At 38.2% G+C, this 14,616-nt stretch overlaps 1 pseudogene; it reads right to left on the bottom strand.

Annotated features, from left to right (window-relative positions):
• Positions 1-712: 712 nt before the first annotated feature.
• LOC129295582 (uncharacterized) lies at positions 713-12,408 on the bottom strand (annotated as a pseudogene).
• Between the last annotated feature and the right edge of the window lie 2,208 nt (positions 12,409-14,616).

Genomic DNA, 14,616 nt, shown 5'->3' with positions numbered 1-14,616 from the left:
AAGAAGAAAATTGGTGTCAAGACTTCATATATGACATAACCTTCCAGGAATTCATTCCATTATTAGAGCAAAATAGTTGCCAAGAGATTCATTTGACACTATTTGATTTTTAAATACTTGTTCCTCCCAACTATGGTGAATCAGTCCTTACAAGAAAAGATTAATTCATTCAGAAGGAGCAAAGCATATCCCCACATATAGGACAATTAAAGCAGCATGCTAATACCCAATACTACCAATCCTATTCAATAAGTACAGCATGTCTGAATTATTCTGGTAATGCAACTATCAAACGAACCTTTGTAAGATGCGTTTTCTTAGCATCATCAGTTATATTCATCAGCATGATTCTAAAGCATTGTTTAGTTGATAGCTGTTCATTGTTGACTTGAGCTTCTAACTGTAAATAATCCCCTTTAGGTTTCTCAGAATTCTTTCCTTGGACACTCAAAGAATCACCACATGGACGCTCCACTGAACTCTTTCCACTTGAAACGCCCCATGAGCATCCCACAAAGCAAGAACTAGTCCTAGCAACCTCTGAGACAAAACCCCAGCTAGACTCAGATCCACTGTCAACTAAATGGCTTCCTTTCACTCTTTTTGACTTTAACGATGACAAAGAGGCTTCCCATGTCCTCTTTGCACCTTTTGTTGAATTAGAACAATCCTTCATTCTGCACCAACTCCATTGTTTGCAAGTCGAACAACAGTCAGCAGTGAGTCCCCGACTGCACCCACAAGAATTGCAGCTGTCAAGTCTTTTTGTTAGAACAAAAGATTGCATAAAATACACTGTAAATCAATTAATAGACCTAGAGAAGAGACTACCATTTCCCCTTTCAATTTTTCAAAACCATTAGATCCTAGAATATACCCACAAATGGGAGAGAAGGGGGGAGCCCAGAGCCACAGATAGACAGATTAAAAGATATATCAGGAGAGAAAAACCTACCACCCAATTTATCATATTCTCCGAAAAATCCTTCATTCACCAAAGCCTTAGGATGACTAGTCTCCTATTATCTGGTCTATCAATAGATTTATGTGAAAAGTTCAAATCAATGTGCAACTGTCCTGTAGATTTAAGCTGATCGTTCTCAGCATTTCCAAATGTCAAGCAATTCTGATGTTTTGAGGGAAGACACTTCATAGAGTTAGCAGCCATCAGCTAACAATTCCATCCTTAGATGGCAAACCATGAGAGTAGAACCACCAGGAAAGCATAATGCTTTACGAATAGCAGCTTTTTATAGGTAACCTGCGAGCTCTACCTTTGGTGTCCACCTCTGCTATAGATATAAAACCCTGCAATTGCAAAGAGTTTTTAAATACAGTAACATCAGAACTCAAAAAACAACTTTCACATGAATGAAGAAAATTTATGGCTCTATATTTTAGCAAATTGCATGGGACACTGTTGAGAATTCATCTAACCATAAAATTTGCCCTCTTTAGATAAATGTTAAACTAAATCCGTTTTTTTAGTGCATTTGAATCTATCAATCACTGAGCATTATAGAAAGACTCAAAATTAAAACACCATAAGTAAAAGACCAGATATGACTATAAGATGCTCATACTCCTATCCTGAGATGTTCCATTTATAACTTGCCTCTTTAACTCTTCACAGAGAGGCTCAAAATGAAACGACATTCCACAGAAGTAAACAAGCAGATATGACCATAAGAATTAAGATGTTCCACACTTCTGAGATGTTTTATCTGTGATTTACCTGTTTAAGCCAAAACCCTTCAGATTCTTTGTCACCCCAGCAAAAATTGAACGAATACCCACATGTTGAAGTCTCTTCCGTAGCTCTACAAACAACATATGACCCAGACCCTGGGAAAAAAAAACATAACTTAGAAAGCTTACTTGAGCAAATAAGTCAGTGAAATTTACTGTGCCAGCATAAAAATGAGCTTAAACATAAAGCAGAGATCATATGTTAGAGAATTAATAAAGTGCTTAAATATAGTAATAGTTACACCATCTTTGTACTTGAACAGTTTGAAATTCAGATAAGCTTTCAAATACCAGATCCTTCAGAAACAAGATTAGCACAAAATTTGAACTTCACGGTCATATACCCCTCTTCTCCCAGATTCATTATGTGCCAGAATTGATTGTTAAAAATGATTCTCTTAAAGCATCACCACTTCATCATAAGATACAGAACCAAGAAAATTACAATTGGAAGCTTTCAAGGAAATTGAAACCAAACTAAAAACTAAAAAATATCCTACGCATTAGCCATTACAACTTCATTTCTTGAAAGGACCCTCGTTTCCATGACATCATGATATTTTGAAAACAGAAAAGTAAAATAAAGAAATGTAAAGAAGAAGAAGAAGAAGAACAGACCTTGCCTGACAGATTGCACTAAACCGCTGCAAGTGGGATCTCTGCATACTCTGTATCTGCAGGGACTATTTGATACGTGATGGCAGCTATGACCTATAAAGGGAGAAAAGGATTGATGAAGGAACATATAGAATCATATTTCTTTAATTCCACCGATTCATTTAGCTACATAATTATAAACATGGTAAGAAACAAAAGTTTTCTATCAATTCTAAATTAGTAAATTCAGGTGGTCTTTGAGATGAAAAGGAAAAGAAGCAGCATGAGATCAACAAGGTCAATGCTCGATGCAACCTAGCTGTTAGGGACCAATCTCTTCATCTGTGTTGATTAAGTTCATCTGAGAATGACACATACAAGCACACTCCAAAGCATCCTTCAGGTATGAACAGCAGTTTTTCTCATTAAGAAACCAACATAAGGCTATATCAAAATTCATGAAGTGGTTAAGATCAAATAAATTATCTTTCACTATTCATGCGAAGATCCCTCACAGATTAGAAATGGCAGTTAATAAAATGACAAACATGTCAAATTCTCTCTCAATCAGTACTAGTTCATAGCGTTGCACTAACTATAATGAATTGTAAACACATTTTATAAAATCTCACAAATTATTTAACATCAGTTAGAATGACAAATTATACGTTTAAAGCTAGCTTTGTGCGTGCGGACGGGTGTGAAACTAGGCTTACATCCAGCAAATCACTTGTGCAAAGTTATAGTTATATGGGTCTAACTCATTCAGCCATGAAATGCTATCAACGGCTTAAAGCATGCATATAAAATTTATGAGTTTAATCTGCATATTCAATTACCCAGTAATTAAAAATATGCTCAAATTTTCACCCAAAAAAAAAGTATGCTACAAATAATAACAAGGGCAATATCTAGGCCGCTATTGCTATTCTCTAGAGAGACAGAAGGTACCATATATATATGTTTGGATGAAGTTGAAGACCGCACAAATATGTCTTCTACTCTTCCCTTGGCCCATAGCAATTTCAAATACCATTCTTATATTGCAATAATAATGCAGAATTGCATGGATCATGCTACACAGACGTTTTAATATTGCATGCAGTTCTCGCTACACCTCAGTTAAATGAAAGTTGCTACATTATAGGAGTAGAGCAAGACCTAATGGGACATTGCTACGATCACAGAATGGAATGCTATTAAGAATCATGAATTCTCTATTTGGTAAAACAAGCACCCTAGTTCACCTAGCAAAACATACATACCTTTCCAAAATCTCCAAAGAACCAGATTTCAAGAGCAGTGTACGATATTTCCTGCAGGCATAAAACAATTCATAAATGAAGTCTCTTACACCTTTCAACTTACTTGCGATACATATACAATCCTACTGCACAAGTGTAAAAAATTACGATCAGCATGATTGATGAGCCAGAATTACAGCCATGGTCAAACGACTATAACCATGCAAGGGAAGAAGTGAAATGAGAAGAACGTAATACCCATTAGTTAACACATCTTTCAAGAAATTTTGATTGCTTTCCAGTATTCGCAGCATAATTCATTCCGGGTAGTTCTGTCATATACATCTGTAATACTTCCTGCCAACCCATTTACAGAAATACTCAGACTACAGCTTAACATACGAGAGAGAAGAGAAAAATATCTAGCAAACAAGGAGACTCACACCATACAAACAGATTCTCACACAGAGGGAGAAAATGTTTCACCTGTAGGTAGGATTTGCTGGTGCCGTCAGCATCTTTAGGATTAACAAGGACGAATTCATGATCTACATAAATCCAAAAATTTTAAAAAATAAATAAAAAAAACATCATCGGATTATAATAAAGACTAAACTCTCAAACGCTAATCGGATCTTAATAAAGACCAAACTCTCAAACGCTCGATACAATAAACATGGAAATATAACATCTCACCTCTAACTCCAAGTTTAAAATTCTCAGAATCATTTCCATTATTCGTAATTTTGCCTTTCGCAACTGCAAAATTGGAGGGTAAAAGGCCACAAACAGTGTTAATCAAAATCCTAATCAGTCCGGGCTTTATGTTTCTTTCCGGGAAAAAAATCACTATTACATACCAGCTACTTTAATCTTCCCGCTTGTAGGAAGAGAAATTTGGAGGCCATTTGAATCCGACTTACAGGTGAAACGTTTGGCCTCAACGATAATCTCGCAGTTACCTGTAAGAGAGAAAAAGTGTCGAAAGTACCGGTCAGAAATGGAGCAAAACAATGAAAAATGTTGCATTCTAGGGTTTTACCGATAGGGATTGGAGAAGAAGGTTTTGTTTTTGGCGCCATAGTTTCTGTGATGTGTAGTTGTGTACTGTCGTTGGAGTTCAGGGTTAAACAAAACTCTCATAAAAGGGCGGGAGCAAATGGCGGTGCCAATATGAAGTTACGGTGACATTTTCCGATTTTCGTCCATCTATAATATGGGCTGGATCAATCTGATCCTTTTTATTGGGCCAGGAGATCAATCTCACTTCATCAAGATAAAAACCAAAGGCGCTAAAGTTAAAAGGCCATCAGGAAGGACATGAATCCTCATAATTTGAAATACGGCATGGGCCTGGGCCTGGGCCTGGACTTGGAAGCATCAGCATGCAGGTGTCTTGATGTCTGAAAATCTGCTTGTAAGAGTTCTTAGGTAGGACAGATGTAACACATCATTTATAATTTGTCTAATAAAAATATAATATTTAAATTATATTAACTATAAATTATTTTGATATTAATGATACTAAAGAGTGAAAGAGCAAAAAATTTAATTTTCATTCTGTTATAAGAATAAAACCAATTAAAAAAATGTCACACTAAATTCTATTTAGATTACTTAGAACATTTTAATTTTAATTGGGTAGACTACAAATTATATATTATGCCCAATATATCCAAGTAATTCTCTTATTTGAATGGAAAAAAATCTCAAGGAAAGCTATTTTAATTGGATCCAACAATGCTCAATTTTTTTTTGGGTAAAAAATGAGGCCAAAAGCCTGAAAAAACTAAATAGCTCCTAACCCAAAATCCAAACCCGACACATCTCTAACCTTATCCTTTACAAACACATCAAGAACCTTAGGATGCATCAAACCCCATCGCCGACACTCTCTCTTCATCCTTAAACCAACCTTTGCCATTCCATCCGCATACCCATTAGCTGATCTACGAATGGTTCTGATTCGAATCTCCCATCGTGCTCTACCAGTTGCCATACTCAACTCAACATGCAGCTTTCTGCCACTCCAGCGTGATGCTTCCCCTTCAAAAATCTCACCAACTCTTACGAATCTACTTCCAGCTCTATCTTCTTCCACCCTAACTCCCACGCAATCTCCAGAACCCTTAGCGCTCCCCATCCTTCAGCTTCCAAACACTGTAGACCCCCAAGTTCTCAGCAAAGCCACAAATCCCTCCCCCTGATCATCACGAATCACTCCCCCACACACTGCAATCCTTGCTTACCCCAATAAATCCCATCAATATTAACTTTAATCCATCCAGACTCAGGCGGTCTCCAGCATTCTACCGCTTCAACTGAAGATAGGCACTTTAGTACGCACTTATTATGAGCAATTTCCTCAGCAAACTACTAGATCCTGAAGCAACTATCAGCATCATGGTTTCTAGAACCAAATACTCTCAAGTTCCTCTTTTTCCAAAAAGCCCAATAATCAACAGCAAACACAATCGACCAAGGTACATTCCTAACCCTCTCACTGCTCTTAAGGTTATGTTTAATCCATCTCTGTAATGGCTCAGAGAAGAAATTAATATTAACTGAATTATTAAACTTCCTCCATAACTCCTTAGCTACCTGACAATCACAGACCACATGGATAGAATTCTTTACACCCCCACACACATCACAAACTGCACTTGCCCCCATCGCCTATTCCTCAAAGCTTTAATATAGAGCTTGTCATTACCCAACAACCACAGGAAACATCTAATCCTCTCTGGCCCCTTCTACTTCCAAATCAAATCCTAAAATCCATCCTTTTCGCCTTTTAGATCACCCCTAATATAATTATAACCTTTCTTAATCGAGACAAAAACCATCCCCTTCCTTCCATGATAGCCTATCCCTCCCTCACCACAAGGTACGGGAAATCCCTCTAGCAGTGTCATCCCTTCCCTATCCATGAGTCCGTCTAATTTCTCCCATTCCAACCCTGTGCATCTATTAAGTCTGTAACTTTCCATCTTCTCAAACCCTCATCTAAATCTACCATACAATGATCCACCAATTTAGTGCTTTTATTCACCCAACAATCTTCCCAAAAATTTGTTGACCTTCCATTTACCACAACCCTCCATACAAATCTACTGGTATAATCCCACACCTTCACAATATCCTTCCAAAAGCAAGATGCATTACCTAGCACCTTAAGGATTGAAGAGAGCTCTCTCCTATTATTATACTTATGACGTATTACCTCTACCCACAACTCATTTGAGCCCTCTCGCAGTTTCCAAGCTAACTTTAGAAGACAAGCTTCATTCATACTTCTCAAATTAAGAATCCTAAGCCCACCACACTGCTCCAGCCTTTATAACTTATCCCATCCTATCAAATGAACCTTTCACCTTTCTACCTCATGCCCCCATATAAAATTCCACTAAACCCTTTCAATCTCCTCAATAGTAGTCTTAGGAAGCAATGACACCATCATAGGATAAACAGGTATTGCACCTATCACAGCCTTTGCCAAAGTAACCCTTCCAGCCATACTCAGACAATTTACCTTCCATCCAGCTAACCTCTTCTTCACTCTATCTAGAACACACTGCCAACATCTCCTCCTACCTTTTGCAAAGGATAAAGGCACCCTAAGGTACCTTCCTAGGTCCCCTGTTATCTTGAATCCAAATATATCAGCTAACCTCTTCTTTGACGCATTATCTACGTTTCTTGAAAAGAAGATAGCTGACTTATTATATTCACCTTTTGCTCTGACCATGTACAAAATGTCCTCAAACAATTCATTACCACAACAATTTGCCTTTCTGTAGCTTCCCCAGATAAAATTAGATTATCAGCAAACATAAGACAAGTAACCTCAAGTCCACTTCTACCCATTCTGATCGATCTCCACTCTTTGTCTTCCTATGCTTATTGTATCATATGTGATAATTTTTCCATTGCAAGTACAAAAATGTAAGGGACAGAGGATCCCCTTGCCTTGTGCCCCTAGTAGACTTAAAAGCCTTAATCCTTTCCCCGTTCTAAAGAACCTGAGTATAAATAGTACAAATACAATTTATAATCAATTCCCCAATCTCCTCTTCAATCCCAATCTCAGCCAAAACTTCTCCAATAAAACTCCACCTCAAACTATCATATGCTTTCTCTAAATCAATCTTGATAGCAAAAAAAACCCCTCTTGCCTCTCATCGATCTCATACTTTGCACCAACTCTTGTGCAATAACAATATTGTCCTGAATATGTCTCCTTAGGATAAAACTGGCTTGATTAGGAGTAACTAACTTCCTCATTACACCACGTAGTCTCCTAACCAAAATCTTAGGAATACACTTATAAAGCATATTGCACAAAGATATAGGCCGCATCTGTTTAAAGCATTCAGGTCTTCAACTTTCGACACCAACACAATGAGTGTTTCATTAATATCCTCCATATTCTCCTTACCCTTCCAAACATCCCTCACATATCTACAGACCTCCTTCCCTACCATTGACCATTCCTTTTGGAAAAATAAAGCAGGGAAACCGTCCGGCCCTGGTGCTTTAAAAGCCCCAATAGAAAAAATAGCCTCTTTAATTTCCTTATTAGAAATTTCCTTATTCAATCTATCACATTCATTAAGGGTTAATTTTGGAAATAAAAACAAAGGTTGCTCCATCTCCCCTTCTTCTTCCTCCTTGAATAAGTTCTGAAAAAAATCCCTTGCCATCCTTCTAAGAGTAGACTGATCTTCAACCCATTATCCATCTTCTCCCTTTAGCATAGCCACCTTATTCCTCCTTCTCCTTACTAAGGTTCACACATGATAAAACTTAGTGTTCCTATCACTATCATTTATCCATTCTCCCCTAAACTTTTAGAACCAAAGAATCTCCTCTTGTTTAAGCACTTCCTCTAATTCGTCTTGGAGAGATCTTTCAAGCTTGATGAGATAATGGAAAGGCTTCACCATTCTATTCAACTTCCTCTGAACACTATCCAAACGAGCCAACAACTTCCTTTTTCTCTTATGTATGTCAAGAAAAACTTCACAGTTATACTTACTCAACGTACTCCTGATTGCCTTTTAACTTCACCTTTGCATTCCCTTCCCCTCTCCAACCCTCCTGAACTACTTCCTTGAAATCATTATGATACATCCAAGCTACTTCAAACCTGAACGGTCGAGCCCCAAAGCCACATGAAGCCTCCTTAATGCATAACAACAACGGGTTATGATCTGAACAGTTCAATCAAACTAAACATTTAATAATAGCCTCTTAAAATTGACATCTCATAAATCATTGCAAAGTCCCCTGTCAAGCCTTTCAAACTGTAACACTTGCCTTGAGTGTTATCCAAAAATCACATAATTCAAACAAACTAAGTGTGGTTAAGGAGTTGATCCTCTAACCAACTTAAGAAATAAATAATTTAAAACCTTAAAATAATTATAGGTTCTACCTATAGCGCACGGAAGCAAGTTAGACGAAAATGGAATAAAAAGATGCTGTCATGACAGTAATTTATTGCTGTCATGACAGCCCTCCTGGGCCAACTTCCAGGAGGCGGTGTTCCGTCATTCGACCTCCGATTGAAGTGATTTTAAAGCTCACACGTCACATTCAAAGGGTACTATAAGTGTACCAAATTTCAAAAAGATCCAACGGTCGGATTAAAAATTAGACATGTTAAAAGATTGACTATTTTTTGCTGTCATGACAGCTAAAAAGCTGTCATGACAGCACTTCCGGACCAACTTCCGGAGTGCACCATTTCATCATCTGACCTCCGATCGGAGTGATTCCAAAGCCCACATGTCACTTTTAAAGAATACTATTAGCATACTAAATTTTGAAAAGATCCAACGGACGGATTGAATTTTGTGCAGGTTACAAAATCAACACTGTAGCTGTCATGACAGCAATTTAATGCTGTCATGACAGCACCTCCAGACCAAATTCCGAAGTGCGTCGTTTCTCCGTCCGATATCCGATCGATGTGATTCCAAAGCCCACACGAAGCTTATAAAAGGTTTTACTTGTGACCCAAATTTTAGAGAAATCCAACGGTCGGATTAAGATTTGGACACCCGGATGCAAAAGTGCAGCTTTTTGGTAAAAACCATTTTCAAAATTGTCCAAATCTCATCCTAATGGTCACAAACCTGGGAAACACTTTGGACACGTCAAATAAGATTAAAAACACCTGATAGAACATTCAAATGATGGAAAAACCCCATACATCAAAATTTGACCACCCGGGTGCCATTTCCCAAAATGGACCCTAAACCCCCAAAATGCACAAATCATACAAGAGTGGTCACAAATCAATCCAAATACCATGTATTTATATAAATACATATGCTAAACATTTTCACTTGGCTCAGAGCTCCTTGTGGGGCCCACGCACCCACTCTCTCTATCCAAGCTGTATGTTTTCCCATAGCACACCATTTGCAATGCAACCACTTTGCATTTGCTTATAAAATCACATATATATCAAAATAAAGATCTGCTTGTAATAGAAACTTGGTCTACTAAGTAAATCCATCAAAACCACACACCATAACCAAGTTTCCTAGCCACAAGTCTGCAAACAGACAAAAATTCATACACAAGCACACAATCCACACATATTCACACACACACACATAATCATATCCTACTGGCACCCTAATCTTAAATACATTACAATATATTTGCTCAAAAGAAAGGGGTTGCAGTTCTTTACAAATCACAAGCAAACCCCTAGCTTTGCTCTTTTCCCCGTCCACCACTGGATCCTTCGCCTGGACCTAGAATATTGAAAAGAAAGGGGTGAGACAACCACAGTCTCAGTAACAGTGAAATCTATATTGATTATTACAAAGTAAGCCATAATTAAATAAATGAATAATAAATTCAACATAGTATATAATTTAGCCATTTAAAATGCATGAATGCATGACCTAGGCCGGTATGGCCTTTCATGACCAACAGAATGCCCCTGGCACTCTTTAACTCGCAGGTAAACCTTATACCTACTTGTACCTCCACAGGCACAAAACATAATCTAAGGCATGATCTAATCCACCGAACCGCCTATGCCCCTTCGACGTGAATCCTGAGCAGTCAAAGCTAACTCCCTCCCAGAGCCAGCCCGACTTACTCTCCATGTGAGGGCTACCTTGGCCTAGGCACTCAACCTCACACTTCATATGTCGGATTCCCTCCCCCACTGAGAGGTGTCGAACACTCAATACACTAACCACTTTAGTGCACTGAGCCCACAATACGTAAGACAACACTGAGTACTGACAGTGTGCCATAGAATATCAAAAATCCACACCTTCTCATTGGTGAACTCCCACCGAGATCATGCCTTTTACTCTTGTCTACCTTTCCTGAGTATTGACCATTCAACACTCTAAAGTAGTATAATATTTATAAATCTCATTTCCATAAAAACATTGTTATTAAACAATTAGAAAACATATTTGCACTATAATCAAAGTAGTACCCCATAACCCCTTATAAAGCACATTTAATCTTTTAAAACATGTAATGCATGATAACTAGTAATATTTATTCAAAAATAGCTAAAACAAAGTAATAAGAAATATAAATTCCCCTGTTACCTCAACCCTTTGGTACCAAAAGGGTTCCCCTTGTACAAAATAGGGCTCGGCTTGTTCCTTACTTCTCAATAAGTTCCACCAACAATTTTCTACAACATATAAGTGATCCACATCACTTATCATGACAAATAGCATTAATGAAGACTATAACTCATACCACACAACTTGGTCTATGAGTCATAATCCACCCTAATGGTCCATATATTAAACCAACCATTCACATAGTATCACTTAACCACCAAAACCATTTATTAGCCATCACTAGGCTAATTTTCAATTTATATAATTTTTTATCAATTAAAAACCTTCACTTAGTGTCACCAACTTTCACCATTAGCCCTTATAATGAAAACCAAACCTTAATTTAAATCTTATTGGGCTCAAATAGCAAAATTATAACTAAATCAATAAGCTTAAACCATTGAAGAGCAAAAACCCAATTTCTCAAGGTTTATTTTGTGCCCAAAACACCTCTTTTCATCCAATTATCCACTCAAAATATTAGATCACTATATAGAAACTCAAAACATGCTCCCTAGGATCCAAAGAAACAAAAGCTTACAAGAATAAAGCCTTTGGGATCAAAATCCAAAAATTTCCTCTTCCAAAAATTGAAGAAAATCAAGAGAAAGAGAAGAGGATTGAAGTAGGGAGTTTACCTATCGTGTAGCCGAGCTCGCAACGGTCGCAAAGACTCCTAGATCCAAGCCTAACTCCCTCCCTTTCTCTTCTCTTCTTCCTCTCTCCCTCTCATACGTTTCCTTTCCTTTCCTTTCCAACTCAATTTCTGCGTTTCTGCATCAATTTGGGTCTTTAAATTGCTGGTCAAAAAGTTTGGGGAAAATTACAAGAAAGGGCCCAACATTTTTTATTATTGCACAAAAGCCCGGGTCAACTTTGGTAATTTTTCCCATAGTTAAAAATCAAATAAAACCAAACTTTTGCTTAGTAAAATTCAAACTCTGGGCCTCTATTAAATTATTCTAAATTTTAATTTAATTATAGATATTTTATTTTATTTTTATTTATTTTTTTTAAATAAATTTGAGTCTTAAAATTTTTAGGATGTTACATTCTCCCCTCCTTTAAAAAGGATTTTGTCCCCAAAATCCAAGCTAATACATGAACCAAAGAGATAAACATACCTAGGGAAACAACTGTGGATATTCCTTCCTCATTTGATCCTCAGTCTCCCAGGTTGCATCTCCCGGAGCTGTCCCTTTCCAAATCACTTTTACCAACCGGATTGTTTATTTCTGAGTTGCTTATCCTTAGCATCCACAATACGATCTGGTTCAGTCCGGTAGGTTAAATTCTCTTGAATTTCAACCTCCTCAGGTTCTATCACATGCGACGGGTCTGGCTGGTACTTCTTCAATTGTGACACATGAAACACATTGTGTAGACCCGCTAACTGAGGCGGTAATGCCAACTGATAAGCCACCGGCCCAACTTTCTTCAAAACCTCAAAAGGACCCATATATCGAGGAGATAACTTTTTAGCCCGAATTGAGCGTCCAACGCCCGTCAATGGGGAAACTTTGAGAAAGACATGATCCCCAACCTCAAAAGACAAGTCCTTACGACGATTATCTGCATAACTTTTCTGTCTACTCTGTGCTGTAAGAAGCTTTTGTTGGATCAATTTGATTTTCTCTGTGGTCTCATCTACCACATCCGGTCCCATCATTGTCCTCTCACTCAACTCATACCAACAAAGAGGCGATCTGCATCGTCTTCCATACAATGCTTCATAAGGAGCCATTTGAATACTGGCATGATAACTGTTATTATAAGCAAACTCTGCCAGAGGTAAATGCTTATCCCAGCTTCCCTGAAGCTCTAGGGCACATGACCTCAACATATCCTCTAATGTCTGGATCGTCCGCTCAGTTTGTCCATCCGTTTGTGGATGATAAGACGTACTGAATTTCAGATCTGTACCCATAGCCCTTTGCATAGCTTGCCATAAATTCGATGTAAACCGAGGATCACGGTCTGAAACAATATCCCTCGGTACCCCATGTAGTCGCACAATCTCCTTAATGTAGATCTCAGCATACCTATCAACCGTATAGGTGGTCTTGACCGGTAAGAAATGTGCTGACTTAGTCAAACGATCTACAATTACCCAGATAGAGTCAAAACTAGCCTGGGTCCTCGGCAAACCAGATACAAAATCCATTGAAATACTCTCCCATTTCCATTTAGGAATCTCCAAAGGCTGTAATAACCCCGATGGCTTTTGGTGCTCTATTTTGACCTTCTGACAGGTCAAACACTTACTAACATACTCTGTGACATCCTTTTTCATGCCTGGCCACCACCAATGACGCTGCATGTCATGATACATCTTAGTAGCACCGGGATGAAGGGTGTAGCTACTTCGATGTGCCTCATCCAACAATTTCTTTCGAATAGACTCATTGTTAGGAATACACACCCTATCCTTGAAAACCACATACCCATCATCACTAAACCAATAGTCCATTATCTCACCATTCTCGATGTCTTGACTTATTTTTGACAAAATCGGATCTTGAAGCTGAGCATCTCGTATCTCTTTCCAAAATTCATTAGAAATAACCATAGTATTAAGACCATTCAAAGAGAACTTAGTCATACCCAAAAAAATTTCAACCAAAGATTCCATCAATCTATGCTCCCGAACCATTAAATAGGCTACATGTAAGGTCTTGCGACTAAGAGCATCTGCTACCACATTTGCTTTCCCCGGATGATACTTAAATTCAAAATTATAATCTTTAAGAAACTCCATCCAACGTCTCTGTCTCATATTCAGCTCTTTTTGATCCACCAGGTACTTGAGACTTTTATGGTCGCTCATGACCCTGAACTCTGTTCCATAAAGATAATGACGCCAGATCTTTAACGCAAAGACCACCGCAGCCAACTCGAGATCATGTGTTGGATAATTCTCCTCATGCGGTCTAAGTTGTCTAGATGCATATGCCACTGCTCTCTCATCTTGCATTAGAACACAACCAAGACCCTTATGAGAGGCATCAGTATACACATCATAGGGCTTTTGAGGATCCGAAATCACCAATACTGGAGCTGTTGTTAACCTTTCTTTCAACTCAAGAAAAGCTGTCTCGCACTTATCATCCCAGATAAATGGCCTATCCTTCCTTGTGAGTCTAGTCAAAGGCATAGAAATCTGAGAGAAACCTTTGATAAAACGCCGGTAGTAACCTGCTAATCCCAGAAAACTACGGATCTCAGTTATCGATTTTGGTCTCTCCCATTGCATGACTGCTTCAACTTTATATGGATCAACTGCAATACCATTTGCCGACACGATATGTCCCAAGAACCTAACCTCTCTCATCCAAAACTCGCACTTACTGAGCTTGGCATATAGCTTATGATCTCGCAGAAACCTTAGGACAGTCCTCAAGTGTCTGGCATGC

Source organism: Prosopis cineraria, unplaced genomic scaffold, assembly GCF_029017545.1.
Source record: "Prosopis cineraria cultivar Desert tree isolate PC_DT_omini unplaced genomic scaffold, ASM2901754v1 PC149, whole genome shotgun sequence".
NCBI classification, from domain to species: Eukaryota; Viridiplantae; Streptophyta; class Magnoliopsida; order Fabales; family Fabaceae; genus Prosopis; species Prosopis cineraria.
The sequence above is the reverse complement of the archived record's forward strand: the minus strand, read 5'-3'. Positions and strand labels throughout refer to the sequence as shown.